The sequence below is a fragment of the Neoarius graeffei genome, chromosome 23 (assembly GCF_027579695.1).
Source record: "Neoarius graeffei isolate fNeoGra1 chromosome 23, fNeoGra1.pri, whole genome shotgun sequence".
Classification (NCBI taxonomy): domain Eukaryota; kingdom Metazoa; phylum Chordata; class Actinopteri; order Siluriformes; family Ariidae; genus Neoarius; species Neoarius graeffei.
This window is the reverse complement of record NC_083591.1, coordinates 58042802-58068672: the sequence shown is the minus strand read 5'-3', so window position 1 is coordinate 58068672 and position 25871 is coordinate 58042802. Positions and strand designations below refer to the sequence as shown.

General features: G+C 47.0%; 1 protein-coding gene across 5 annotated transcripts in view; it reads left to right on the top strand.

Annotated features, from left to right (window-relative positions):
• The first annotated feature begins 2113 nt into the window (after positions 1-2113).
• The window catches only part of ptprfb (protein tyrosine phosphatase receptor type Fb), a 202976-nt gene continuing 179218 nt past the window's right edge, over positions 2114-25871 (top strand). For 2 of the 5 annotated variants that reach the window (XM_060906537.1, XM_060906533.1), the window contains exon 1: positions 2115-2524. The gene's annotated coding sequence lies outside the window, so the exon portion shown is untranslated. Of the gene's footprint in view, positions 2525-3538; positions 3693-25871 lie in introns of those variants that run through there. The other 3 variants (XM_060906535.1, XM_060906536.1, XM_060906534.1) reach the window with 3 other exon arrangements.

Below are 25871 nucleotides of genomic sequence, written 5' to 3'. Positions count from 1 at the left end.
TCTGTCTCTTTAGCCAGTCATCTGTCATTCTGTTTATCAAAAACGGTGATGTGTTTTTGTCCATTTGTCTGTCTGCCTGTCCTGCTGTCTTTTTAGTCTGACTGTCTGTCTCCATCCATCCATCATGTCAGCTATCTGTCTTTCCCTGTAGCCATCTCTCCCTCTGTTCATCTCTCTACCTGTTTATTCATCCATCTCTGTTTGTTAGTCTTTCTATCTCTGTATCTTTCCATTCATCTCCTCAATCTGTCTCTCCCTTTAGCTACATCTCTCTCCTTTCTTTTAACTGTCTCCCTGTTTGTCAGCAAAGACTTTATTACTTTTTTGTCTCTGTCTGTCTGTCTGACTGTCTGTCTGTCTGTCTGCAGTACCTGTCTAGCTGTAACCATTTTAGTTTTAACCATATGAGCTGGTGTTTATTTTTGAGAGATGCTCTCTCTCTGTGTGTGTGTGTGTGTGTGTGTGTGTGTGTGTGTGTGTGTGTGTGTGTGTGTGTTTATGCCCCAGAAAGCTTTCTCTAATGTTCATGTCTGGGCTCTGTGGGGACGTTACGCTCTCCGTGTCCCACTTCTCTGTCCTGAGACTGTATTTAAGTGCCAGTGAGCTCACTCACACGTTTACATCTCACCACTACATCACATGTTTATATTCAACACTTATAGCTTGTGTTTATATCACAGGTTTACATTAAACATTTATATCTTATGTTTAAATCACATGTTTACGGTATATGAAGCATGAATAGCGGCGCTGCCTGTCCACCCACTTGGAGTGAAGCTCTGTACTTAAGAGAATATGGTAAAGCAATGAGATGATTTTTGACGGCTTTTGCGACCGTACGGTGACCGTACATACGAACGACGTCGGAGTCCCACCACAGGAACCTGATCATAAGTGTAAGGCAACGTATCTCATAAACACTTCACCACCGGACAATGAAATTTGTATCTTTATTTCCATAAGATAGATGGGCTTTTATCCAGCATTTATTTTTAATTTGCTTTTTAAAAAATAATGTGGGATTATTTACCGTAATAACACATTCTACACTCATCGAGACTCCGCTTTTAGGCAGCGCTGAAACATCTGTATATTTATCTTAATGTAAAAAGTACTTCCCAGCCACAGAATGGCCTGATATTTTGTGAGATATTACAGAAATGAACAGATATCACAATGACCACATTTCAGAGGGAACTAAATTTCACCAGTTTTATGAAATCGAAAGGCCGTCTCGCTTTAATTATTTTATTTTTGTTGTAAATTAGATTTCTTTGTCCTCATGTCGTTGTAAGGGTGTCATTACTTTGTGCAGAAGCACTAAAAAAAATCACAATTAAAAACACGCTTCACTTTTAGTCACATTGTTTTAAGATGAATTTAAATGAAGTAAAAAAATTAAAATTTTCTTCAGTTTTTTGTATAGTGTAGGGTTAAAACATTATAATTATAAAAACTGACTTATTAAAATGTTATCTCAAATTAATAATTAATTAATTAAAAAATACAAGGTCAAATTATTGTAAAAGGAAATTGTTAAAATTTATTCTTATTAAGACTTGAGTTAATGATAATTTTATATGAAGAAAGTTTACAATTTTATTAATTTGTGATCCAGAGCGGTGTTTCTGTTTTTTTTGTGTTTTTGTTTCTGTGAATGTATTTTTTTTTATTTTTGTCATTCATTTTGTTCTGGTTTTGTATAACAAGGTAATTAAAGTTATAATAACGATTGTAAAAATTTTAATAGTAATATTTTAATAGCGAAGCACTCAAACATTTTAGTTAACATTTTTATTTTAAAAAATAATGCTTATTTTATTGCTTTAGTTTCTGAAACACATATTTTTATTTAAAAATATATAATTTCCTCCTGTGATCACGTCATAAAGTTAATCCTGCCACGTTTCCTAATGACTCTTTAAACTCTGTAAAATCTCCTGACACACCCACCCACACACACCTCTCTATCACACACACACACACACACACACACACACACACACACACACACACACACACCCCTTTCTATCTCTCACACACACCTTTCTCTATCACACACACAGGTAAGTTAAACACCTTCTGGGCAGTGGCTCAGGAGAGCCGTCATGTCTCCGCCCCTTTTTCCCAGGCCGCAGTAGCAAATCCCACCTTGTGTGACCGCACGTTGAGGCCCCGCCCACTCTCCCTCCTGTTTCCCGGTGCTCTCAACAGCGTGAAGAAGCTTTTTGTCCTCAGAAGGGACTGTTTTCAGGAAAGCAGCGGATCTCGGAGGAGACGTTTATTAAAGCAAGAAGGAAAACAGGAAAATCTCACCACGTTTTAATGGATTGAGAAACTTTTTATGGACGTTTTTGTGGAATTTAAGTGAGGACTTGTTTACCTGGATGTAAAAGCGTGAAAGGAGTTTAACGTGTGGATGCCGTGTGCACTTTTCAGGAATACTTTTAAAAATCTGTCTCTGGATTAAGGATTACATTTTCCCCCCCAGTTTTCCAGTCTTTCTTTCCGCTGAAGGATACGGGTGAGTAAAGTTTTTACACCTGTTGCTTGGTCGCGTCTCACCGTTTCACTTCACTTCTGAGAACTTTTGGATCTCGTTACTTTTTTCTTTCTTTTCCTTTTCACTTCCCAGAATGTACAAGTTCCCACATTTTTATCTGGAACTCGAGTTCGTGTGACTTTTCAGCCTTATCGAGACGCCTTTTGTCCTTCGATTCAGACTTGTTTGCTTAAAACAATAGTTTTACCCTCTTTAAAGCCCGGCTCCTTTTCTTTCCCCACATTCTGGTACTTTTTACCCCTTGCAGCCCCCCAGACTGCCCCCCACCACCACCCGTCATCCTGCTCTTTAACTTGAAATAATGTACTGCTGTTTTTTAGGCTTTTTCTGGGACTAAACCGCAGCTGAGGCGAGCCAGCCGCCGGCAGGAAACCTGCTTGTCCAGTTGTTCCTTATCTCCTGTGGTGATCTCGGTCCATTTTTATTTTATTTTATTTTTTTTTTTTTATTTTTGGTCACGTCGTCTCTGACGCTCAGAAGTTTTCTGGCGCTGCTTCGGGGCTCACGATTAGAGAGAAGTGGAGGAAATGAAAGACCTTTTCTCCTTCCGTCTCCTTCTGTCTGACTCGGAGTGAAAAAAGGACTTTGTGTAGCCTTTGTAATCCGAGAGCTGATTGGTGAAAAACTGCAGTTGCTCAGCTGTCTGGTTAAACACCGTCTGTCAGGTGTGAGGACGGCGAGTGCTTTTCTTTTTCTTTCCTCTTTTTCTTCTCTTTCTCAGAAAACAAGCGCTCGTTATTTTAAAGTCTGTCGTATGAGTTTCAGCCCCATGAGCGAGGCAGGTGTTGCACAACAGGTTCATTGCTCAACTCATCACAGCTGTCAACGTCACCGTGAAAACGCCAGTGCTTCATTTCTGTCTTTTATTTACTTTTTTCTTGAACGTAATTTTTTTTTGCGGTTGTTTAAATGCTGGCAGGTTGAACAGCGTATTTAGCATGAGGGGAAAAGGTAACCTGTCTGTCTCGGTTTGTTACACTCTAGGAGGTTTTTATCTGAGAAAACGTGCACACACACACACACCGTCACTTCTGTTAATCATTCACCCGTGAGTCCTCTAGATCTCACGCCACCTTCACTCATGTCAGCGTGGACTATTATTTCAGAACAACAAAAAATAAAAATCATTGTAAGTAATAAATTCATGATCATGATTTGCGCTCTTCCCAACCTGACTGCTAAATTATTCTGGAATTTTTTTTACAACATCATTTAAAAACTACCGTTGTGTCCCCTGACTCGAACGACAGCGTCCTCTCCACGTTATAATAACATTGCAGTCAGTGTTCCCGTCATCACCGCGACGCTAATCCGCCACTCGCTCCAGCCGTCTGTCAACTTCAGGAATTTATTTTCAGAAAATGAGCCGAGCTTTCCAGAACGTCACTCCTGTTTGGGCTGATTGGCGAATGTGAAGACATGCGATTGCACTTTGTTGTAGGCGTGGCCTGTCCAGCGTGCAACATTAGTAGCTATTCATATATAAAGTTAACTATTTCACCACAACTTAAACAGCACACTATTCAGCTTCATGCTACAGTATCTTCGCTAACTGTGTTAGCTACGCACGACTACCACAGGCACCGACGATCTCTGCGACTTCCTTCCAAGTGTTATTTTTCTTCGTAGCATTTCTACACGCATTCAAATTAATGGCTAGACGGTTTTCTTCTGTCAAACAGTTAAAGTTGTGGGTGGGGAACTGAAGGAGCGTCGGACCACACGCTCCATCAGGCTGGTCTGAGGAACCGTTTGAGCTCATGGTCTTAGATTTATCCACGAATTATCACTTTGTCTCTCTCAGTAGCATGAACATCGAGCTACAAATAAAAGTGTCAGAAGGTAAAAGTGCCGCTGCATCGTTTCCTCTAAAGCTCCCATCAGATCAGGTGTGAAACAGAAGATGGAGTTTTTGTGGGGGGTTTTTTTTTTCTTTCTTTCTTTGGGTTTTATGTGTCAGATCTGACCTTTAATCTGTTACTCTTGACCTCTGGCATTCCAACCCCGAGACCTTGCATTCCTCCCGTTTACGACTTTGTGGTGGTCGCATATCCAGCTGCTTTGTCCCCGCCCCCTAGAGCTCGGCTCCTCGACTCCAGACCCCCGTAAACCATGTGACCTGGCAGCTTGTTTACGCGCCGAAGCAACAGATTAGAGCTGCACTCGTTATTCCATCGTAATCCTGTCATGATTTTTGTGAAACTCGTTAGGGCCAGAGCAGGTCTCCATGGCAATGGGGTTCTTGCAGCGAATATCCAGCAGGAGAGATGGTTTTTACAGCGTTATTCTTTTGTTCAACTTCTCTGAGTCCAAGTGGAAGTGAAGAGCAGCCTGATGAACGCTGTAAATGTCTTCGCTTTGTTTTCCATACACTTGTTTTACACACACTTTTTTTTTTTAAAGATATTTTTTGGGCTTTTTTCACCTTTATGTGGATAGGACAGTGTAGAGACAGGAAATGAGCAGGAGAGAGAGAGACGGGGAGGGATCGGGAAATGACCTCGGGTCGGAATCGAACCCGGGTCCTCGGATTTATGGTATGGCGCCTTATCCACCTGAGCCACGACGCCCCCACACTTTAATACTTTTATTTGGATCTAAACACAAGGAAATTTCTTATTACAGATCCAAATACTGATTGGAAGTAATTTCATAGGATTAGTAAGAACAGGTCAATCACAAAATGTCATGTGCGATCCATTAACTAGGACAGGTCAATCACAAAGCGTCCCATACTATACATTGCACTGTATTGATAGTTAGGGGTAAACATGAAAAAAAATAGGCGTGGTTAAGGGTACACATGGCATCTCCTTCTCCAGATTGATACGGTATGCTGCCTATTATGGCAGATTGAACAATACTTGGCAAGTTTTTTTGAATTGCCCTTACTCAGTCCACAGAATTGCAGCCCACGCAGGGCAAATCTATGTCCATGTCCCAGGCTGCCAAACGCTAGAACAACAAGTTTACACCTCTAGCCCTGGTTTGTGACTGTATCCAAAAGTGGCTGGTATTTTAAAAGCTTGGAGTGGTAACAAGTGTCCGTGTATAAATCAAAACAACAACCTATTTCCACAAAAATAACATTCTTATTGTCAGCGTCTATAATGGTGATGTCAGGGGTGTTTGGAATGTTACTAAAGGGGGCGTCTTCATGATTAGCGCTAAACCAGTCCATTTTTACTGCACAGTGGTTATGGATTTTTATTGAAAGTCCGTGCACCTCTTTGATGTCTTTTGTTACCAGGTCCACCAACCTGTCATGCCGTGCTATATAGAGACCTTTATTAAAGTCGCATCCATTTAAAACGTGTGCAACTGTCCCATTCTGATGGGTAGTGAGATGGAGAATGCAGTGTGGATGATGTCTAGATGGATACCAAATGGCCAGATTAGATTTAGTCGGTAGCACTTGAAGACGGGCTTTGATGGTAAAAATGAGGATATCCTCGCCGACTGAGGTGTTGGAGTATATAGTACGAGACAAGGAGTGATTAGCGTATGGTAAACACGCCAGTTTCCCTTGTAGCCTGAGACCTGTGCAATGTTCTGTGCTCTGAGATCGCCAAATTTTAAGTATGCCTGCTCTCGTGCTTTCAGTTGTTAGCTCTTGTAATGTGTCATGGAGTTTGTAAGTGACGCAGACACTTTACACACACACACACACAACCGCAAACTGATTTTCACATGGAAGTTATGTATGATATGTCGGGCAGATTAAACAAGAAACTAACCTTTCATGCGACTCCTTGTCATTGACCTTTTTCTCCACTGAACCCCTGCGATGTCACTTCATGTTGTTTTTATTTTTTTGCTTGTTTGTTTGTTTGCTAAAACATGAGCCAAGGCTGCGTTACCTGAGGTGATTCTTTTTAATTGTTTGGCGCTTGTTGGCGTTCTGTGCTCCAATTGGCGCTAGTGGTCTGGTTGGTGCTCAGGTTGGCACTAATTGGTGCTAGTTGACGCGCTGTGCTGTGGTTGGCGCTGTTAATTCTCTGTGCTGTGGTTGCTGTCCAGGTTGGCATTTGTTGAAGTTCTGTGCTTTTGTGTGCTCTGGTTGGCGCTGGTTGGTGCTGGGTGCTCTGGTTGGTGCTCTGGTTGGTGCTGGGTGCTCTGGTTGGTGCTCTGGTTGGTACTGTGTGCTCTGGTTGGTCCTGTGTGTTCTGGTTGGTCCTGTGTGTTCTGGTTGGTACTCTGGTTGGTACTGTGTGCTCTGGTTGGTCCTGTGTGTTCTGGTTGGTGCTGGGTGCTCTGGTTGGTGCTCTGGTTGGTACTGTGTGCTCTGGTTGGTCCTGTGTGTTCTGGTTGGTCCTGTGTGTTCTGGTTGGTGCTCTGGTTGGTACTGTGTGCTCTGGTTGGTCCTGTGTGTTCTGGTTGGTACTCTGGTTGGTACTGTGTGCTCTGGTTGGCGCTGATTGGTGCTGTGTGCTCTGGTTGGTGCTGGGTGCTCTGGTTGGTGCTCTGGTTGGTGCTGTGTGCTCTGGTTGGTGCTCTGGTTGGTACTGTGTGCTCTGGTTGGTGCTGTGTGCTCTGGTTGGTGCTCTGGTTGGTACTGTGTGCTCTGGTTGGTCCTGTGTGTTCTGGTTGGTACTCTGGTTGGTACTGTGTGCTCTGGTTGGCGCTGATTGGTGCTGTGTGCTCTGGTTGGCGCTGGTTGGTGCTGGGTGCTCTGGTTGGTGCTCTGGTTGGTGCTGGGTGCTCTGGTTGGTCCTCTGGTTGGTACTGTGTGCTCTGGTTGGTCCTGTGTGTTCTGGTTGGTACTCTGGTTGGTACTGTGTGCTCTGGTTGGTCCTGTGTGTTCTGGTTGGTACTCTGGTTGGTGCTGGGTGCTCTGGTTGGTGCTGGGTGCTTTGGTTGGTGCTCTGGTTGGTACTGTGTGCTCTGGTTGGTCCTGTGTGTTCTGGTTGGTACTCTGGTTGGTACTGTGTGCTCTGGTTGGCGCTGATTGGTGCTGTGTGCTCTGGTTGGCGCTGGTTGGTGCTGTGTGTTCTGGTTGGTGCTGTGTGCTCTGGTTGGCGCTGGTTGGTGCTGTGTGTTCTGGTTGGTTCTGGCTGGTGCTGTGTGTTCTGGTTGGTGCTGGTTGGTCCGGTGTGCTCTGGTTGGTGTTGTGTGCTCTGGTTGGTGCTGGTTGGTGCTTTGTGCGCTGGTTGGTGCTGTGTGCTCTGGTAGGCGCTGGTTGGTGCTGTGTGCTCTGGTTGGTGCTGGTTGGTGCTGTGTGCTCTGGTTGGTGCTGGTTGGTGCTGTGTGCTCTGGTTGGTGCTGGTTGGTGCTGTGTGCTCTGGTTGGTGCTGGTTGGTGCTGTGTGCTCTGGTTGGTGCTGTGTGCTCTGGTTGGTGCTGGTTGGTGCTGTGTGCTCTGGTTGGTGCTGGTTGGTGCTGTGTGCGCTGGCTGGCTCTGGTTGGTGCTGTGTGCTCTGGTTGGTGCTGGTTGGTGCTGTGTGCTCTGGTTGGTGCTGGTTGGTGCTGTGTGCTCTGGTTGGCTCTGGTTGGTGCTGTGTGCTCTGGTTGGTGCTGGTTGGTGCTGTGTGCTCTGGTTGGTGCTGTGTGCTCTGGTTGGCTCTGGTTGGTGCTGTGTGCTCTGGTTGGCTCTGGTTGGTGTTGTGTGTTGTGGTTGGCTCGGGTTGGTTCTGTGTGTTCTGGTTGGCTCTGGTTGGTGCTGTGTGTTCTGGTTGGTTCTGGCTGGTGCTGTGTGTTCTGGCTGGTGCTGGTTGGTCCAGTGTGTTCTGGTTGGTGCTGGTTGGTGCTGTGTGTTCTGGTTGGTCCGGTGTGCTCTGGTTGGTGCTGGTTGGTGCTGTGTGTTTTGGTTGGTGCTGTGTGCTCTGCTTGGTGCTGGTTGGTGCTGTGTGTTTTGGTTGGTGCTGTGTGCTCTGGTTGGCTCTGGTTGGTGCTGTGTGCGCTGGTTGGTGCTGTGTGCTCTGGTTGGTGCTGGTTGGTACTGTGTGCGCTGGTTGGTGCTGTGTGCTCTGGTTGGTGCTGGTTGGTGCTGTGTGTTCTGGTTGGTGCTGTGTGCTCTGGTTGGTGCTGGTTGGTGCTGTTGGCTCTGGTTGGTGCTGTGTGTTGTGTGTTCTGGTTGGCTCTGGTTGGTGCTGTGTATTCTGGCTGGTGCTGGTTGGGCCGGTGTGTTCTGGTTGGTGCTGGTTGGTGCTGTGTGTTCTGGTTGGTGCTGTGTGCTCTGGTTAGCGCTGGCTGGTGCTGTGTGTTCTCGTTGGTGCTGGTTGGTCCGGTGTGTTCTGATTGGTGCTGGTAGGTGCTGTGTGTTCTGGTTGGTGCTGTGTGCTCTGATTGGTGGTGGTTGGTGCTGTGTGCTCTGATTGGTCCTGTGTGTTCTGGTTGGCTCTGGTTGGCGCTGTGTGCTCTGGTTGGCGCTGTTGGTGCTGATTGGTGCTGTGTGTTCTGGTTGGCGCTGGTTGGCGCTGTATGCTCTGGTTGGCGCTGGTTGGCGCTGTGTGCTCTGGTTGGCGCTGGTTGGTGCTGTGTGCTCTGGTTGGTGCTGGTTGGTGCTGTGTGTTCTGGTTGGCACTGTGTGCTCTGGTTGGCGCTGGTTGGCGCTGTGTGCTCTGGTTGGTGCTGTGTGTTCTGGTTGGCACTGTGTACTCTGGTTGGTGCTGGTTGGTGCTGTGTGTTCTTGTTGGTTCTGGCTGGTGCTGGTTGGTCCGGTGTGTTCTGGTTGGTGCAGGTTGGTCCGGTGTGTTCTGGTTGGTGCTGTGTGCTCTGGTTGGCGCTGGCTGGTACTGTGTGTTCTGGCTGGTGCTGTGTGTTCTCGTTGGTGCTGGTTGGTCCGGTGTGTTCTGGTTGGTGCTGGTTGGTCTGGTGTGTTCTGGTTGGCTCTGGTTGGTGCTGTGTGCTCTGGTTGGCGCTGTGTGTTCTGGTTGGCGCTGGTTGGTGCTGTGTGCTCTGGTTGGTGCTGATTGGCGCTGTGTGTTCTGGTTGGTGCTGGTTGGCGCTGTGCGTTCTGGTTGGTGCTGTGTGCTCTGGTTGGCACTGTGTGTTCTGGTTGGCGCTGTGTGCTCTGGTTGGTGCTGATTGGCGCTGTGTTTTCTGGTTGGCGCTGTGTGCTCTAGTTGGTTCTGGTAGGTGCTGTGCGCTCTGGTTGTTGCTGTGTGCTCTGGTTGGTGCTGTGTGCTCTGGTTGGTGCTGTGTGCTCTGGTTGGCGCTAGTTGGTGCGGTGTGTTCTGGTTGGTGCTGGTTGGTGCTGTGTGCTCTGGTTGGTGCTGGTTGGCGCTGTGTGCTCTGGTTGGTGCTGTGTGTTCTGGTTGGCGCTGTGTGCTCTGGTTGGTGCTGGTTGGCGCTGTGTGTTCTGGTTGGCACTGTGTGTTCTGGTTGATGCTGGTTGGCGCTGTGTGTTCTGGTTGGCACTGTGTGTTCTGGTTGGTGCTGTGTGCTCTGGTTGGCGCTGTGTGCTCTGGTTGGTGCTGATTGGTGCTGTGTGTTCTGGTTGGTGCTGTGTGCTCTGGTTGGCGCTGGCTGGTGCTGTGTGTTCTGGCTGGTGCTGTGTGTTCTCATTGGTGCTGGTTGGTGCTGTGTGTTCTGGTTGGTGCTGTGTGTTCTGGTTGGTGCTGTGTGCTCTGGTTGGTGCTGTGTGCTCTTGTTGGTGCTGGTTGGTGCTGTGTGTTCTGGTTGGTGCTGTGTGCTCTGGTTGGCGCTGTCTGGTGCTGTGTGTTCTGGCTGGTGCTGGTTGGTCCGGTTGGTGCTGGTTGGTGCTGTGTGTTCTGGTTGGTGCTGTGTTCTCGTTGGTGCTGGTTGGTCCGGTGTGTTCTGGTTTGTGCTGGTTGGCGCTGTGTGCTCTGGTTGGTGCTGTCTGCTCTGGTTGGCGGTGGTTGGTGTTGTTTGCTCTGATTGGTGCTGTGTGTTCTGGTTGGCTCTGGTTGGCGCTGTGCGCTCTGGTTGGTGCTGTGTGCTCTGGTTGGTGCTGGTTGGTGCTGTGCGCTCTGGTTGGCACTGTGTGTTCTTGTTGGTGCTGTGTGCTCTGGTTGGTGCTGTGTGCTCTGGTTGGTGCTGTGTGCTCTGGTTGGCTCTGGTTGGTGCTGTGTGCTGTGGTTGGTGCTGATTGGCGCTGTGTGTTCTGGTTGGTGCTGATTGGCGCTGTGTGTTCTGGTTGGCGCTGATTGGTGCTGTGTGTTCTGGTTGGCGCTGTGTGCTCTGGTTGGTGGTGGTTGATACTGTGTGCTCTGGTTGGCAGTGTGTGCTCTGGTTGGTGCTGGTTGGCGCTGTGTGTTCTGGTTGGTGTAGAGCCAATGATTTTCCGTTTCAAAATCTGGCCTTTTCCGTTTCGGACAATGAAAAGTTCCGTTTCAATTCCGTTTCACAATTTCAGTTCAAAATTGTTCTGTTTGGCTCCAATTTAGTAATTCTGGCTGGCATAATTTTACTTGGGTTTGATAGTATTGCATCTCTAGACACAAACGGTCCTTTGCATGATGAAGTCATTTGTGAAAAAAATATATAATAAAAAAATTACACTGACAGTCAGGTGATAAATTGCATTAATAAAAAAAATTAAAGTGGGATCACAGATTGAGACAACTCAAAATATTTTACTTGACCTACTGATAACAGATAAATCAAGAAACTAGGATCACTGTTAACTAAAAACCCATCTCATATATAATATATGCAATATAATAGCATATAATATCTCAATATAATATTGAAAGTACTGATAAATTAATAGGGATAAATTAATATTCAGTAATACTTACTGAGCCTGTAATGACAATACTCATAACTGACTGTTTAAAAATATTACTCTATCCATCTTTTTTAGTCCACCACAAACTCATGAAACAATGTTTCCTAACAAAATACAGAACGCACTCTCAAACAGACGAGAATAGTTTAACTTTGATTGTAATGACAGTCCTGAATATTCCTTGCACATCAATCATTGCGCGCTCTCAGAGTTCCTAGAAACGCTGCTCGAGATCGCCATTATGCTCGAGCATCATAAGTTGTTTAGTGTTGGTCTCCGTGAGACTGAATCTTCTGTCATTTAGAAGAGGTTTATACATGGAAAAGGAGCGCTCAACGTCCACACTCGCCACTGGCAACCATATGGCGTCCTTGGCCACCAGAGCATTTGTTTCTTTTTCGTGGTCGCCATTCTGGTTGCGACGCGGGGAGTGAATCTGTAAACAAGCAGCTCATTGGCTGGCTAAGTGTGCCACAAGCTAATCACAATCACCGACAAAGCTGCCTTGACTGGAAAGGCATGTCTGCTTGGGTGTTAGCGGCAGTTACGCAAAAGCCTTCTGCGGCAGTTACACTTTGACACGCGAGCAATGTTAAAAAAATGAATACAAGCACAGATATACTAAAAAAACATTATTTCCAAAAATTCCGTTTGACAATCAAAAATCCGTTTCACTATAAAAATTCCGTAATTTCCGTCCTTTTTCCGCGATCGCGGAAAATCATTGGCCCTACTGGTGCTGTGTGCTGTGGTTGGTGCTGGTTGGTGCTGTGTGATCTGGTTGGTGCTGTTTGGCGCTGTGTGCTGTGGTTGCCGCTGTGTGCTCTGGTTGGTGCTGGTTGGTCTGTTTGGCGCTGTGTGCGCTGGTTGGTGCTGGTTGGCGCTGTGTACTCTGGTTGGCGCTGTGTACTCTGGTTGGTGCTGTGTGCTCTGGTTGGTGCTGGTTGGCGCTGTGTGCTCTGGTTGGCGCTGTGTGCTCTGGTTGGTGCTGGTTGGCGCTGTGTGCTCTGGTTGGCTCTGTGTGCTCTGGTTGGTGCTGGTTGGCACTGTGTGCTCTGGTTGGCTCTGTGTGCTCTGGTTGGTGCTGGTTGGCGCTGTGTGCTCTGGTTGGCGCTGTGTGCTCTGGTTGGTGCTGGTTGGCGCTGTGTGCTCTGGTTGGCTCTGTGTGCTCTGGTTGGTGCTGGTTGGCGCTGTGTGCTCTGGTTGGCGCTGTGTGCTCTGGTTGGTGCTGGTTGGCGCTGTGTGCTCTGGTTGGCGCTGTGTGCTCTGGTTGGTGCTGGTTGGCGCTGTGTGCTCTGGTTGGCTCTGTGTGCTCTGGTTGGTGCTGGTTGGCACTGTGTGCTCTGGTTGGTGCTGGTTGGCGCTGTGTGCTCTGGTTGGTGCTGGTTGGCGCTGTGTGCTCTGGTTGGCTCTGTGTGCTCTGGTTGGTGCTGGTTGGCACTGTGTGCTCTGGTTGGTGCTGGTTGGCACTGTGTACTCTGGTTGGTGCTGGTTGGCACTGTGTACTCTGGTTGGTGCTGGTTGGCGCTGTGTGCTCTGGTTGGTGCTGTGTGCTCTGTTTGTGCTCTGGTTGGTGCTGTGTGCTCTGGTTGGTGCTGTGTTCTGGTTGGCGCTGTGTGCTCTGGTTGGTGCTGTGTGTTCTGGTTGGTGCTGTGTTCTGGTTGGTGCTGTGTGTTCTGGTTGGTGCTAGTTGGTGCTGTGTGTTCTGGTTGGTGCTGTGTGTTCTGGTTGGTGCTGTGTGTTCTGGTTGGTGCTGGTTGGCGCTGTGTGTTCTGGTTGGTGCTGTGTGTTCTGGTTGGTGCTGTGTGTTCTGGTTGGTGCTGGTTGGCGCTGTGTGCTCTGGTTGGTGCTGTGTGTTCTGGTTGGTGCTGTGTTCTGGTTGGTGCTGTGTGTTCTGGTTGGTGCTGGTTGGTGCTGTGTGTTCTGGTTGGTGCTGTGTGTTCTGGTTGGTGCTGGTTGGCGCTGTGTGTTCTGGTTGGTGCTGTGTGTTCTGGTTGGTGCAGTGTGTTCTGGTTGGTGCAGTGTGTTCTGGTTGACTCTAGTGTCACTCAGACACTTTGATGAGGAGACAGAAAGCAGCAGCTCATGGTTCCGTCTGTGCTGCGGAACGTTACAGTTCTCTCTGTTCCACTCGCGTTATTTGTTTGTTTGTTTGTTTGTTTGTTATTTTTATCGACTCGTCACTGTGGCTGGTAATTTGAACAAAATTCAACACTATGACAGAAAGTCGCCCGCGTTGGTCACGGGGCATGTGATTTAATTACCAACCCTGTAATGTCATGTTCCTCATTTATCACATGGGATATGAACAAATTTACTGCTGAACCATTCACAAGGATTCGGGAAAGTTGTAGAAAATGTTTGTGAAGCCTGTTTCACTTCTCTGTCTGCGTGTGTGTGTGCGCGTGTGAGCTCAGTGGTGTGTACAGTACACTGATTATATCCTGTGTAAACTCTGTGTGTGTTGTGCTGTTGGAGCTAAATAATCCGTGATGGTGTGATGAATCTGAGTCACTGCCATCGGCCCATCACTCGTTTTTTTTCTGACGAACTCCTCTGCTCAATCTTCCTGTTTCCACTTGTCCCGCCGTGTTCCTGAGAATCATCCTGAAGGAAACGCCCAGCTGTGACACGGTGCTCACACTGGAGACTCCTTCCTCAGAGCTGCGGCGTCACACCACCCTGTATTTCATCACAACTTTATAAAGACACTTTAATAAAGTTCATATTAAATATTAAACATCCACACAGAGCCCTGATCAGAGCCTGGAGCTCTTCTTCCTCAAGACTGTGTGTGTGTGCGTGTGTGTGTGTGTGTGTGTGTGTGTGTTCACAGTTGACTGCACTGACACACAGCATCAGAGTCACTGAGACTCTGTCAGCCGTGGGAACCTCACCGCATTACTGAACCCTGTGTGTGTGTGTGTGTGTGTGTGTGTGTGTGTGAGAGAAACACACTAATGCACTCTGGCAAGTGCAGAGGAGAACTGGTGCTGTGACGGGAAAGAGCAAGATGGAAACAGAATGGATTTAGGAGAGAGAGAGAGAGAGAGAGAGGAGAACAAAAAAGTAGAGATTCAGAAAATGGAAAAAAAATAGAGGGAGCAAAATTGGGAAAGACAGCGAGAGAGGGAGGGGGAGGGAGGAACAGAGGGGGAGGGGAAGGGGGAGGGGGAGAGAGAGGCGGGGGGAGGGGGAGAGAGAGGCGGAGGGAGGGGGAGAGAGAGGCAGAGGGAGGGGGATGGGGAGAGAGGGGGAAGGGGGAGAGAGGGGGATGGGGAGAGAGGGGGAAGAGGGAGAGAGAGGCAGAGGGAGGGGGATGGGGAGAGAGGGGGGAAGGGGGGAGAGAGGCGGAGGGAGGGGGAGGGGGATGGGGAGAGAGGGGCGGAGGGAGGGGGATGGGGAGAGAGGGGGAAGAGGGAGAGAGAGGCAGAGGGAGAGGGATGGGGAGGGGGGGGAAGGGGGAGAGAGAGGCGGAGGGAGGGGGATGGGGAGAGAGGGGGAAGAGGGAGAGAGAGGTGGAGGGAGGGGGATGGGGGAGAGGGGGAGGGGGAGAGAGGGGGGAAGGGGGAGAGAGAGGCAGAGGGAGGGGGAGGGGGAGAGAGGGGGGGAGGGGGAGAGAGAGGCAGAGGGAGGGGGATGGGGAGAGAGGGGGAAGAGGGAGGGGGATGGGGAGAGAGGGGGAAGAGGGAGGGGGAAGAGAGAGGGGAGGGGTAGAGAGGGGGAAGAGGGAGGGGGATGGGGAGAGAGGGGGAAGAGGGAGGGGGATGGGGAGAGAGGGGGAAGAGGGAGGGGGAAGAGAGAGGGGAGGGGTAGAGAGGGGGAAGAGGGAGGGGGGAGAGAGAGGGGAGGGGGAGAGAGGGGGAAGAGGGAGGGGGGAGAGAGAGGGGGGAGAGAGAGGGGAGGGGAAGAGGGAGGGGGATGGGGAGAGAGGGGGGAAGGGGGAGGCGGAGGGAGGGGGATGGGGAGAGAGGGGGTGGAGAGAGGGGGGAGGGGGAGAGAGGGGGAAGAGGGAGGGGGGAGAGAGAGGGGAGGGGGAGAGAGGGGGAAGAGGGAGGGGGATGGGGAGAGAGGGGGAAGAGGGAGGGGGATGGGGAGAGAGGGGGAAGAGGGAGGGGGAAGAGAGAGGGGAGGGGTAGAGAGGGGGAAGAGGGAGGGGGATGGGGAGAGAGGGGGAAGAGGGAGGGGGAAGCGAGAGGGGAGGGGTAGAGAGGGGGAAGAGGGAGGGGGGAGAGAGAGGGGAGGGGGAGAGAGGGGGAAGAGGGAGGGGGGAGAGAGAGGGGAGGGGGAGAGAGGGGGAAGAGGGAGGGGGATGGGGAGAGAGGGGGAAGAGGGAGGGGGATGGGGAGAGAGGGGGAAGAGGGAGGGGGAAGAGAGAGGGGAGGGGTAGAGAGGGGGAAGAGGGAGGGGGAAGAGAGAGGGGAGGGGTAGAGAGGGGGAAGAGGGAGGGGGATGGGGAGAGAGGGGGAAGAGGGAGGGGGAAGAGAGAGGGGGAAGAGGGAGGGGAGGGGAAGAGGGAGGGGGGGAGAGAGAGGGGAGGGGGAGAGAGAGGGGAGGGGAAGAGGGAGGGGGGAGGGGGAGAGAGGGGGGAAGGGGGAGGGAGGGAGGGGGATGGGGAGAGAGGGGGAAGAGGGAGGGGGAAGAGAGAGGGGAGGGGTAGAGAGGGGGAAGAGGGAGGGGGATGGGGAGAGAGGGGGAAGAGGGAGGGGGAAGAGAGAGGGGAGGGGTAGAGAGGGGGAAGAGGGAGGGGGGGAGAGGGAGGGGAGGGGAAGAGGGAGGGGGGGAGAGAGAGGGGAGGGAAAGAGGGAGGGGGGGGAGAGAGGGGAGGGGAAGAGGGAGGGGGAGAGAGGGGGGAAGGGGGAGGGAGGGGGGATGGGGAGAGAGGGGGCGGAGGGAGGGGGATGGGGAGAGAGGGGGAAGAGGGAGGGGGAGATAGAGAGGGGAGGGGGAGAGGGGGAAGAGGGAGGGGGGAGAGAGAGGGGGGAGAGAGAGGGGAGGGGAAGAGGGAGGGGGATGGGGAGAGAGGGGGGAAGGGGGAGGCGGAGGGAGGGGGATGGGGAGAGAGGGGGTGGAGAGAGGGGGGAGGGGGAGAGAGGGGGGAAGGGGGAGGCGGAGGGAGGGGGATGGGGAGAGAGGGGGCGGAGGGAGGGGGATGGGGAGAGAGGGGGAAGAGGGAGGGGAGATAGAGAGGGGAGGGGGATGGGGAGGGAGAGAGGGGAGGGGAAGGGGGGGATGGGGAGAGAGGGGGAGAGGGCGGTGCATTATCTGAGTGGACATGGTGTTCAGATTTTATGAATATCTTTCTTTTTTTCTTTCTTCCTTCCCTCTTTTTTGTTTCTTTCTTTCTTTCTTTCTTTCTTTCTTTCTTTCTTTCTTTCTTTCTTTCTTCTCCATCCATCCATCCATTCTCTCTCTCTCTCCCCTATCCCCCGCTGGCTGAAAGGCCTGAAGGGGAATTCTGTCGTGGTGATGTCCATCAGTCCGTCCCAGGAAAGGTGCTCTCCTTCTGAAATCAACTCCTCTCACAATTTATGGAGGAATTTTATCAAACCCCAGAGGATTCTGCGCTCTCTGCTGCAGATACGCCGACTGTAGTCCCGTTCAGTTCAGTTCAGTCGCACTTTCTCAGGGTGACGATTTCAGGGTGACGGCCGTTAAATTAAATCCACATTTCTTTGCCTTTTTTCCTTTCCTCCTCTTGTGAAAGTTGCCTGCATGTAGTTTTTATATTTTAAAGAAATTAAATTTGGGCCGTGTGGTGAAGTCCTCATGTGTTTGTTGTGAAATAATAAATAAATCTGCGATAAATGATTTTTCTGTAAACTGATAAACTGTGCACAATAATCACAGTTCAATAATAATAATAATAATTTGAGGGGCGGCACGGTGGTGTAGTGGTTAGCGCTGTCGCCTCACAGCAAGAAGGTCCGGGTTCGAGCCCCGTGGCCGGCGAGGGCCTTTCTGTGCGGAGTTTGCATGTTCTCCCCGTGTCCGCGTGGGTTTCCTCCGGGTGCTCCGGTTTCCCCCACAGTCCAAAGACATGCAGGTTAGGTTAACTGGTGACTCTAAATTGAGCGTAGGTGTGAATGTGAGTGTGAATGGTTGTCTGTGTCTATGTGTCAGCCCTGTGATGACCTGGCGACTTGTCCAGGGTGAACCCCGCCTTTCGCCCGTAGTCAGCTGGGATAGGATCCAGCTCGCCTGCGACCCTGTAGAACAGGATAAAGCGGCTAGAGATAATGAGATGAGATAATAATTTGAAATAAATAAAGGAATGGAATGGAATGTGTTTTTCAGCGCGAGGAGAAACCCGCCAGGGGCTGAGCTCCGTACTGTGATGTTTTTTATTTCTTCTTTGCGGCTCTTTTTGATCTCGCTGCTCCTTTCATGTGAAACTGGAGCTAATTTTGCCGTCATGCCGTCGGCGAGTCGCAGCCCTGAGACATAAACACTGCACACTCACACTGGATCCGCCGCGGAGCGCGAAGGGCAGTGATGATCAGGAATCGCGCCACGCCAAGGAGAAACGTGTTCACACGTGTGCTTTATACCTGCAGCTATTAGCAACAATAAACACGCCAGCTACAATTGGGTCCAGATGTTTTAGAGAACAGAACGTAGCATAATACAGAACACGCGTGCTGAGAGACGCCACACGTCTCCATGGCAACATCTTTAAATCATCAGGCGGGAAAACTTTTACGGACGTCACGTAGCGCCAGTTTAACGCCACCAACCGAGTCGCACAGCTGGAGTTCTACAGCTCACTCTCTTTCACTCTTTCAAGCTTTTCTTATATTGTTGCATTTTCTTTTTTTCTTTTCTTACATTTTTGCTCTTTCTTTCTTTCTTTCTTTCTTTCTTTCTTTCTTTCTTTCTTTCTTTCTTTCTTTCTTAAGGCCAATTTATGCTGACAACGCAGTCCTCGCAGATAGCGTCGCAGACAGTGTCAGCGTAGCCCCCCCACCTTCGCAGACGCTCTGCGCGCACCTCCCAAAAATTGTGACCACCGCAGAAGCCTCGCAGACAGCGTCGCAGACAAGAGGGCTCTGATTGGTCCACTCTACATCCGCTGTACACGCACTTCCGCTTCCCTGCTTTCCCGGTTTGGTTTGTTTTCACGACCGCCATTTTTAAAAACACGAGCGAAGATGGAGCAGCACGAAGAGCGGTTGATCGAGGAAGTGAGGAAGTACGTACATCTATACGACTCCAGTTCTAGTCATTATAAGTAACCGGAGAATAAACACTCCACTAACCACACCCACCAACTACTCCTAGCGATTTCGCGCCCCTTGCGTTGTGGCAGTGAATAACATCGCGCACGCCTATTACTCCCCGCTCAACGATAAATTACAACTGTCTGCGAAAAGCTATCTGCGAAAGCCTTGTCGCAAGAGCATGCAGAGGCCTTTACATTGTTGCTCGTACTTTCTTTTTCTTGCATTTTTGCTCTTTCTCTTTCTTTCTTTCTTTTTCTTTTTGTACATTGTTGCTCTCTTTATTCTTTTTCTTTCTTCTGTCTAATTCCTCCTTTTTCATTTATTTAACTGTCTAGCCTTTCTTTCTTTATTTCTTTTTTGCATTCTTGCTTTTGTTGCTTTTATCCTTTTTGTCATCTTCTGTATCATTCTTTCGCTCCTAACTTCTTGAACTGTCGAGCTTTTCTTCCTTGCTTGTTTTCTTGCTCTTATTTTCATTGCCATTGTTTTTTTACTTTCTATTTTCTTTCCATTTCTGTTCTTGTCTTTTCTTGAGGAATTGAGACACAAGGTTTTTTTTTTTTTACTTTATTGTATTTTATCTTAGCGCAGGGCCAGTTATCAGCCAAAACAAGAAATTAAATGGTGGGCTTTTTTTGTTTTTTTTGGTCGCTATTTCGGCTCCCTCTGTATCAGCATCCTTCAGCAGGTTTCTTATTCTGGGCAAAACTGAAGATATGGAGGGATTTATTTATTTTGCATTATTATTAATTGCTACATGAAAAAAAGTCCAGAATATTAAGGCTCCATAATCACAGGACTCTTTTTTTTGCATGGCTAATTCTTTTTCAAAGCCTTTCTTTTTTTCACTCTTTAAGTGCATCGAAGTTTCCCTGATGAACTCTTTATCTCAGGACGTGTTTGTGTGAACTGAGCAGCTTGACTTCAGCGTGAATGAGCGCTCTCACTCTCCTCTTTCCCGAGAGACTTCTTTCTTTCTTTCTTTTTTCTTTCTTACGTTTTCATTCTTTCTTTTGACTGTTTTTCTTTTTTTTTTGTGGTTCTTCTTCTCACCCTGCTCTGGGACACGTCGTTCTCGGTGCTGATGATTTCTCACATAACGCTGTAGACTCCCTCCGGTGAGGAAGGAGAGCAGATGTGTTCCTGTGACGCCTTTTACAGCCTCAGAATTAAAAAAAGATTCCGAACCCTTCAGCTGTTTAATTCTTGTCTCGCTCTGCACCAACATCCATAATCATTTAATCAAAAAGACTTTCCCTCAGATGCCTTCAACGGCCTCGAAAATAATTATTCAGCAAATAAATTAATAACGGCACTTTTTTCTTCTAATTAAAGAGTAAATGATGTCATCCAGTGGTTTCTGAGATGAAGAAGGGATTCGGTTCAGCTCTCGGCGAGCGATGAGATGACGCTGTAACGGCACGACAGAGAGCTTTTAAATATCAACAGGTCAAAAAATTATGCATGTTGAATGCTGGAAAATAAAAAAATAAAGAAATTTTCCAGGATATTTTTCTAAATTTTCTTCTCAGGAAAGTTGTCCATCAATTTCCTTTAAAAAATAAGCAGGGTTTGAAAACGGTCCTGAAAAACTTCGCTGTTGTTTCAGAGCAAACCCTCAGTTTTAATCTCGCTCTCTGGCAGCGTTATTACTCATCAATAAACAAGAAATGAAAGTCAGACAGAATTATTGGCACCCTTGTGAATAAAAAATGAGTTTTAAAAAAATATATATGGAAAAACAAAAACTGTTTCAAGAAAATGAGATGTAATTTTTTGATGTGGGCTTCCGTGACCCAGAACCTTGTGGAAGGAGCTGAAGATATACTTTATATACTTGGTACCAGATGGGTGCCAATAATTGTGATTTTTTTTGTTGTTGTTGTTAATTACTTAGTGGAGTGATGCTTGAAAGTTTGTGATCCCTTCAGAATTTTCAAAATTTCTGCATAAATTTAACCAAAAACATCAGATAAAAGTCCTAAAAGTAGATAAAAAGGACTCACTTAAACAACGGAGACTAAAACATTATTCTTGGTCATTTACTTACTGAGGAAAAGATCAAATATTACAGATCCGCGAGAGGCAAAAGTATGTGAACCTCTCGGATTAGCAGCTCATTTGAAGGTGAAATTAGTGTCAGATGATTTCAGTCAGTCAGGTTTTGTGTTCACACTGTTTTATTTAAAGAACAGAAATCCATCAAAGTCTGATTTTCATATCACATATTTGTGGAAATGTATCATGACACAAACAAAGGAGATTCCTGAGGACCTCAGAGAGAGAGAGAGAGAGAGAGAGAGAGGAGTTGATGCTCATCAGGCTGGAAAAGGTTACAGAACATCTCTAAAGAGTTTGGACTCCACCAATCCACAGTCAGACAGATGGAGGAACTTCAGGATCACTGTTACCACCTTAGGAGTGGACCAACAAAGATCAATCCAAGAACAAGGCGTGTTATCGTCCACGAGGTCACAAAGGAACCCAGAGGAACACAAAGTTGACTTCTAAACAACTAAAGACCTCTCTCACGTTGTTATTGTTAGTGTTCCTAAGTCGAGTCCGCCATCAGGAGAACACTGAACACCAGTGGTGTGCATGGCAGGGTTGGTTGGAAGGTGAAAGCTTCTGATCTCCAAAAAGAACTTTGCTGCCTGATCACAGTTTGCTAAAAAGATCATGTGGACAAGCCAGAAGGCGACTGCAAAAATGGTGTTGTGGACGAATAAAAAAATCGAAAAGTTCTGTTTTGGTTTAAGTGGGAAGCATTATGTTTGGAGAAAGAAAAACACTGCATTCCAGCATCGGAACCTTCTCTCATCTGTGAAACATGGTGGTGGTAGTATCATGGTTTGGGTCCATCTTGCTGTCATAGATGGAACAATGAATTCTGAATTTTTCCCGAGAATTCTAGAGAAAGATGTCAGGACATCTGTCCAAACTGAATCTCAAGAGAAAGTGGGTCGTGCAGAGAGACAACGCCCCGAAACACACACACACAGCGTTCTACCAAAGATGGTTAAAGAAAAATAAAGTTAACGTTTTGGAATGGCCAAGTCAAAGTCCTGACCTTAATCCAGTAGAAATGTTGTGAGAGGAAACGCACCGACATCCCAGAACTGAAGCTGCTGTGTACAGAGGAACGGGATCAAACTCCCCCAAGCCCATGTTCAGGATCTGATCCACAGCTAACATTTAATTATTGCTGCATGGAGGAGCTCACACCAGATACTGAACCCAATCAATCATTTCCTCAATAAATAAATGACCAAGTGTAATATTTTTGTCCCATTTATTTAATTGGGTTCTCTTTATCTAATTTTAGGACTTGTGTGAAAATCTAAATAGTTCACAAACTTTCAAGCCCCACTATACAGTGGGTTTTATTTATTTATTATTCATCTCATCTCATCTCATCTCATCTCATCTCATCTCATTATCTGTAGCCGCTTTATCCTGTTCTACAGGGTCGCAGGCGAGCTGGATCCTATCCCAGCTGACTACGGGCGAAAGGCGGGGTACACCCTGGACAAGTCGCCAGGTTATTTATTTATTTATTTATTTTTACCCTTGTTTCCCGAGGGTGTCAATAATTCTAGAGTTTACAAATTTGGATTTGCGGGACATATTAATTGCGCTCTCATCACTGCATTTAGATGTGATTTTATGTTTAACTGAAAAAATAATTTTGATGTTGCATGATTGTGGGCGTGTCTGTGGGCGTGTCCTCGTGCTCCACTACAGCATGTTCTCTAGTTGACCTTTTGTTACTGTACCAAACACAAGCACTCTTTTGTCTACAAACTTTTTTTTTGCTGTAAAAACTTCCCATGTCCTTGTCACAGGATCTCTGACGTTCCTTGTGGTTCCGTGCCGCCGTGACCTGAGCAGCGAGCTCATCACACACTTCATCGGGTCCGCGGAAGAGCCGAGTATCTCTTACAGCGCTACACACTGACGCTATTGTTTTCAAGAGCGTCTCGCCGAAGAGTGGCGGGTTTTTATACGCCGCCCACTCGTCCTTCTCAGCACACGGGTGAATGATGTCATGAGAGACAAATCAGAATATCGCCGGAGGATGGGTTGGAAGCGTTTGAACCTGCCGCCTGATGAGTGCACGTGTTTTTGTGATGAAGGATCGTGTTGGTGATGTGGGCGTCGAGTGCCCACAGAGTCGTCATTATCATGTTATCGTTAAACATCTAGTTTTGCATGTAAAAGCAAGTGGATCGGTTTTATGCGTTCAAAAAAAAACCCAAAAAACGCCTTCCTGCACTCATGACGAGTTTCATCAGTTTTCCAGAAAACCTGCTTAATGAGCTGAAGAGTCTAAAAGACAGGATCTAGAACCTTAGAACTCAGAGAGACAGACAGAGAGCGAGCAACAGAGAGAGAGAGAGATGGACAGAGAGAGACAGACAGACACAGAGCGAGACATGCAGAGCGAGACAGACGCAGAGAGAGACAGAGATGGACAGAGAGAGAGATACGGACAGAGAGAGAGAGAGAGACAGACACACAGAGAGCGACAGAGAGAGAGACGGATGGAGAGAGACAGACAGGGAGAGAGAGAGAAACGCACAGAGAGAGCAAGAGACAGACACACGCAGAGCGAGACAGACACAGAGAGAGAGACAGAGACGAAGAGAGAGAGACAGACAGAGAGAGAGAGAGACAGACATACAGAGAGAGTGAGGCAGACGCAGAGAGAGACACAGAGAGAGAGATATGGACAGAGAGAGACAGAGAAAGACAGACGCAGAGAGAGAGATATGGATGCAGAGAGACACAGAGAGAGAGAGAGAGAGATACAGACACGGGGAGAGAGAAAGATCAATTCAAACATTAACGGAGATTTGTTACTAAACACATCGGTGCCAATAATTGGAACATTATGCTGATGAACTACAATTACTTTTTTTAAATGTTATTTTAAATCTTCCATCTTTTTTTTTTTAACCAAGGGTGCCAATAATTCTGCTTTTGATGCCTCTGTATTTGTAGGATGTATAATCACGCTCTCACGATTGCATTTAAAATGGTTATGTTTAACGGAAGTCATTCTGGCGTGGGTGTGTCCGGTTGTGGGCGTGTTCTTGTTAATGTTTACATTTACAATAACATTGTGACGTCGTGATGCGCATCGTGGATCGTACCGTAGAAATCTCTTCAGGAATCGCAAGATGATAATTTTGTCATTTTGCCTCTTCTCCAGGTCATTTTTTTTATCCTGTTTTTAATTTTTTGACGTACAAAGCAACTTTTTTTTAAAAATGAAGATGTTGTAATAAATATTTCCTGTAATTTTGATCCGTAGCGTTTCGGCCCGTACCCTCGAGATCGCCGCCGGTTGACAGGAGTCCGTATGGACCCGTGTGATTAATACAGTCGTGTAAACGGCGTTGGGTTTTTAGCAGATTTTTGTTGTTGACGTTTGAGCAGGAGGACAGAAGCAGATGGTCCGAGGTGGACTGAACACCTGCGTATCGCCTCGTCTGAACGTGACGCTCATGCCGACACGCCGTACCGCGGAACCCAGCAGCAGCAGCAGCAGCATGCTGAAGTTTAAACAAATCTCCTTATTCTACTGTACTGATGTGCGATATTCAAGATTTTCTTTCTTCATTTTCTTTCTTCTTTCCTCCTACACTCCACTCTGCCATATGGCAGCTGAGATTTCCCTGAGATAAAATAAATAAATCTGAATATTTGGAGTCCTTGCTTCTGTTTGCACCGAACGCTGATCCCTGAGGAACGCCAGCGTACAGCATGTTAAACATAAACCGAGAGTTTCCTGTTAGCGTGTTTAAAATAAAATTGGAATATATAATCTGAAATGCTCGAATTAAATTCTTAAAAATTCTTATTACATTCTTATAAATATTGATTAATCATTGGCAAACCTAAGCTGGGACTGTAACCGAGAAAATACAAACACGTCCCTCATAAATGTCCTTTTATTGACTTGGATTTTTAATAAATTTAATAATAACATTCCGTGAAAGTACTTCAACATCAAAAAAAAAATTGTTAGCCTGAAAAAACCCCAGACTTAGGAATGTTAAAGAAAAGGAAAAAAAAGCAGGAAAAAGAGAGTTTTGCTTCAAGTGATGACACTATAACGTCATTAAAGCGAATATGTGCGACCTTTTGTTTAAACAAATTTGTATGTTTTTGCAAGAAAAGAGTGATTCGTCAGTACAGATATAGTTAATTAAGACCAAATTAAAGACAGTGCAGACTGCTAAAGGTTCGTGACGCTTCGCCCAGTTCCATTTATTTCTCAGAATTTTAGAGAATACATGTTCGCACTTCAGTTATATGTAAAATATATCACATAATGGAATTAAATACTGATTAATGTTTATTTCCTTGGAGTTTAAACTGTAGCTTTACTAATTTCCAGTGTTAGATATGCAGATGACACTCAGTGTTCACTTTGTACGTAGCGGAAATTTGCGATATCTATCTGGAGAAAACCTGTGTCCTCGTAAAATCAGCAAAATAATACATATTTCCACTGTTTATTTATTAATGTTTGTGTTAATTTAACATGAATCTCGTTTTTTTTCTTTACACTCCCCGGCCACTTTAATAGGAACTTGTTGATTGTAAGATCCCTGTTCTTGGCTGCAGGAGCGGAACCCAATGTGTTCTTCTTTCTGCTGTTGCATGCTGAGATGCTTTTCTGCTCACCACGGTTATAAAGAGTGATTATATGAGTTACTATATCCTTCCTGGCAAAAAAGCTCGAACCGCCTCAAATCTGGCCATGTTCCTCTGACCCTCTCTGATCAACAAGGCGTTTGTTTCCACCCACAGAACTGTCGCTCACTCACTCGATGGTTGTTTTTTGTTTTCCGCACCATTCTGTGTAAACTCTAGAGACTGTTGTGTGTGAAAACCCCAGGAGATCAGCAGCTTCTGAAATACTCAAACCAGTCCATCTGGCTCAAACCAACACCCATACCACAGTGACAGAAAGTCACACAAAAACTGAGATCACGATTTTTTCCGTGTTGATGTTTGAACATTAACCGAAGCTCTTGATTTGTATCTGCGTGATTTGATGCATCGAGGGATCGGCTGATTACAGAACTGCAGAAAACAGAACAGCAGGTGGATGTAGGGGTGTTCCTAATAAAGTGGCCAGGGAGTGTATGTATGCATTTATTTTTAAACGTTTTATGCATTTTCAGGTAATATTGTTTATGTATTTTATTTTACTTTCATTTTGTTTATTTAGTTTGATTATTTTTAATTAAAATGTATTAATTGAAAAGTTAGTTTATTTATTTATTTATTTATTTATTAGGAAGTCAAAGATTAAAATATGAACAATGCTTTAAAAAAAAAAAAAGCAGGTACTCTGATCAAGCAAAAGTGTGTGTGTG